This window comes from Schistocerca piceifrons, chromosome 1 (assembly GCF_021461385.2).
Source record: "Schistocerca piceifrons isolate TAMUIC-IGC-003096 chromosome 1, iqSchPice1.1, whole genome shotgun sequence".
NCBI lineage: Eukaryota > Metazoa > Arthropoda > Insecta > Orthoptera > Acrididae > Schistocerca > Schistocerca piceifrons.
In genome coordinates, this window is record NC_060138.1 from 290,358,877 (window position 1) to 290,363,434 (window position 4,558).

The window sequence follows — 4,558 nt, forward strand, 5'->3', positions numbered from 1 at the left end:
CTGCATCTAAACAGAACAAAATTCATATCGAGTGTGATATTTGTAAACAGGTTATAGTAATCAAATTTCATTCGTGATAGATTATAATGAACTCCGAGTCTGACATAACCGAAATGAATTAAGGAATGAATTTTCAGTGGAGCGTGCGCTGATTTGAAACTTCTTGGCTGATTAAAGGTCAGGACACACATGTCAGGACCGTGTCCGTGCCGAGACACGTCCGAGTATCGGCCGTCACCCGGACTACGAAATACAACATTAAAACAAATGCAGCGGGCCCCACTTGACCGGGCCGTGCACGGGGAACGTCAACGGGCCGGGGCCGGGCCTGGCGGGATTCGCCGTGTTTAAATTTTCACGTGACGGACACGGCCTGACGGTGGGGTTGTCTTGTGAGCTGTGCAACTGCGCAAAACTGTTCTGTGTACAAAACATGGATGTGGAACGACTAATAGAGGAAGTTCGTAAGTTTCCTGTTCTTTACGATCAGGGAAGTGAAAACTACAGGAATATCGAGTACAAAGACAGAGTTTGGAAGACAATTGCAACAGATCTACAAGCCAAAGGTAAGATAAAAACTATACAAGTTTTAATACCCGAAAGATATTTATTTACTTTTTATTTTACAAACAGATGTTTGGTTTATGTCATCGTTATATCGCCAAGGCGACATGTTCTTGCCATTCCACAGTCCCTTGTGGAGAGTTCAGGAATTTTTTGAGTTGTTCTCGTACAGCAAATGCAGCATCTGTTGATCTCCCACGAATTCGAAGTAGGTTTCGAAGATTTGATGAACTGCCGGATCCCTCAGTAGTTTCCGTTTTATCCATCCTCTGTTCGGGCACCTTATAACCTTCCATTTTTCGAATAAAGTTGTACAGTACACACGCAGCCGTCACAATCATTGTAAGGTTATTAGGATCTCCCTGAAGGATTCTTCTAAATATTCGAAATTTCTGTTGCAATATACCGAATGCATTTTCGGATATTCTTCTTGCCCGACTCAAACGATAATTAAATATAGCCTTGTCATTTGTTAAGTTCTGCCAGGATATGGTCGCATCAAGTATGTTTTGAGAGGGAAAGCTTCATCGCCTACAATTACCATTGGAAGTTCAACATCAGTTCCGGGTAAAGTTTTACTCTTTGGGACGCTAAGCGTATTGTTTTCCAATGACTTTCCAAGATTTGAATTTACTAGAATGCCTCCATCAGAGTTTTTTCCGTACGCTCCCACGTCTATTGCAATAAAATTATAACATGGGTCAACCAGAGCAATGGAATATGTTTTTTTGTAATTCCAATAGAGACTTCCTGAGTTGTTTGGAGCCTGTATTGTTACGTGCTTTCCATCTAAAGATCCAATGCAGTTTGGAAACTGCCATTTTGTCCAAAACTCCTCAGCTATAGCATTCCATTTTTCTTCATTCGGTACAGGCATCACCTCTTCTAACAATAACTCGATAACTGTTCTAGAGGTGTCATGGACGATAGCTGCAACTGTGGATTTTCCCAACCTGTAGCTGAAGGAAATAGTTTTAAAGGAATATCCTGTAGCAAGGAACCTGAAAAAAATTGAATGTATAAGATGAGAAATACTGTATAATCTATAAAATATTTGCAGCATTTTAAACATTGTAATATAAATACGCGATTTAACATATTTTTGCTACAGGTGGAATAGAGGAATGCAAAAAAAATGGGCATCTGTTCGTGACCAACTAAGGAAGACCTTGCAGAAAAGGAAAACTGTTTCAGGACAAGCTGCTGTTCATCAACACAAATACAAGTATGAAGATCTCTTAACGTTCCTGCTACCTTACATGGTAGAACGAGAAACAGTTTCCAATGTTCCTTACACGCAAGACAATAATGAGCATAAACAAGAATCAAATACAGATTCCCAAGAGGAGCAGTCGATTGTTGAAAACGAAAAAGTGTCTACACAAGAAGACATTGCAGATGAAGAATGGATCATTAAAACCCAGGATAGTGAAACAGAGAATTTGATAGAGCGCACTCGGCATTCCCAGACGCCCTCAGCTCATTCGTCCGTCACTTCAAAGAAGAACACGTTTATGAAACCACCACTGAAACGAAAATTTCAGCGTGAGGTTAAACCACAAGAATCTGCATCAAGCCAGCTCATGGCTTACATTTTGGCAGAAAAAAAAGCTGAAAAACAGAGAGATATACAAAACCCAGTTGATGCTTTTTTGGCTGGTATAGCACCAGCCCTAAAATCATTGCATCCACTACTGTTTCATCAAGCTAAAAGTAGGATTTTTTCAATTGTACAAGACTTTGAACTGAAGCAACTCATGAATGACGTATCAGTCCATCAATTCACTCCATCATCCTCCAATTCCTCAGCAAAATCTGTTTCAACACCATATCCTTCACCTGTGGGAAACGAGTCAACAGAACCTACACATAGCTTTTGGACCTGCAAAGGGATTCGCACAATTCGTATATAAATAACCAAAGCCATCATCCTCCAAGTTCCCCTGCATCCTCATCAGCTTCAGAAACTAATTCACTGATAGTCCTCATTTGTTTTTCTTAGGGTAGTAGAAATTTAACTATATTATTTACTAACTTACGTATTTATCTTTCAATTACTAAAGTAATAAAATAAAAATGCTGTCCTTAAAACTTCTTATTTATTTGTGTTCTGTGTACTTTTCTTTAACCTACCGTAAAAAAACAGCCAGTCGTTCTTTGGGTGAAACTGATACTCTCCAGAACGTGTCATTTTTTCTCAGCCTTGGTTCTAGTTTCTTTAAAAGTTCACAGAAGGTGTACTGCGTCATCCTAAAATATTCATAAAACTTAGTCTCATCATCTACGAGGTGAGAAAATAGTGTTCGAAACTCTCCCTGTACTGGTCTTGTTTTCCAGGCACTGAGGATCCATAATTTTCTTCTTCTTGTTTGCCTTCGTTCGTTTTCCTCTTCGTCTAAAGCAAGTGCTATAAGTCCTAATTCACTATTACGAAAATTAGTGAACATGTTTTATAGCTTTCACAAACAGAAACACAGCTCACCGCGTCCGAGTCACTACAAGGAACAACAGAGACACGGACGTGCCCCGGTCATGTGTGGCCCCTGCAGGAACGGACCGGATTACGGCCGTCACTCGTCCGACGCTCGGCCCTGACACGGCCCGGACGTGTGTGTCCCGGCCTTAAAACTACGTGCCGGACCGTGACTCAAGCGTGGGACCTTTGCCTTTTGTGGAAACAAAAATGATTCGCGTAATTCTTCACACATCCCGGCTGTCTATTGACGTCCTGAGGTGCTGGGTATTCCGCCGGACATTAGCGCCTTTCTTGCAAGATATTTTGACAACGTGTATCGTTATCTTCTTCGATGATATCCAGCAGAAATCTGATACCTCATGTTGTCAAAATGATTCATAAATGAGGAAACAAACAACACTTTTCAGTGAAACCACTTTTAACATTAACGGTTTCAAGCGACGTAGTTCGTGATCAAATTACGTGCATTATTAGCCATGGAATCGGATTTATATGAAGTAAGGAGTTAGCATTTAAGAAGAGAAGAAAACATTTTAGTGCATGTTTGCGTCATTAATATGTCCTGCAATAAATTCTCAATGTTGGAGCTATGATACGCCTTACATTTTTAACTGCGTTAGTGTGCACAGACTTTTGTTGTTACATCTGGCGCTTATTTGCAGGAGACTCGTGCATTTAAAGATGTATACCGGTATGAGAATAACGAGTGAATAGTTTCCGCTACGCACTTTGTAAAGTAGCAGGTGGTCCAGAACTTTTCACTCTTCTTTAAAAATCGAGTTCTTGTTTACATGAGAATTGTGTATATATTATGGAAGTGAAACGCGTAGTAGACTGGAACAGGATGTTCGTAACAAAACTAAGACAATGATGCTTCACAGCGTAGCGCTTGGCCGTCGAAGACAAAGCAAATGGTTCAGCAGCTTACAGGTTCAGTTAATACTCATGGCGCCTTGGAGATGACAAGGCCATCCCTGTAAGCTTTGTGTGACACCACTACTGGTAGCGAGTTATGTGCAGTCCGAAACCGGTTGCGACAGCGTCAGCGACTATGCTCTAACGTCTTTCTCTCCTTGTGTAAACCGCAGATTGATCCACTTGTGCTTAAAAGTGAGGGAAATGTACTGTGGTTAAAACATCACGTGTAAAACATTGATATAATACGTAATGTAAGCACGATGTAACGTGTAGCCCGGATAGCTCAGTCGGTAGAGCATTAGGCTTTTAACCTAAGGGTCCAGGGTTCAAGTCCCTGTTCGGGCGAATATTTTTATCTGTAAATATCGCTCGTAATTACAAATTTGAGTCATCCGTATTCCGATTTATTAACCTGTATTGCGCTATTATCGCCTGTACTGTATAAGCTACAGGTCTAATACTACCAATTTTACTCCGAGAACTGCACAGTGGCTCAGCGTGATTGTGTTTATCCATTTGCCCACCCTGAAAACTGTTCTAAAAATACATTTTTTTCTCTTATTCAATCGTTTAAGTTTACTTAGTCTTATCTTCAGCAAT

The 4,558-nt window shown here is 40.5% G+C and overlaps 1 non-coding gene across 1 annotated transcript; it reads left to right on the forward strand.

Annotated features, from left to right (window-relative positions):
• The first annotated feature begins 4,230 nt into the window (after positions 1-4,230).
• On the forward strand, positions 4,231-4,303 carry Trnak-uuu. The gene has a single exon. It is a non-coding gene; the product is annotated as a tRNA-Lys (tRNA).
• The last annotated feature ends 255 nt before the right edge of the window (positions 4,304-4,558 follow it).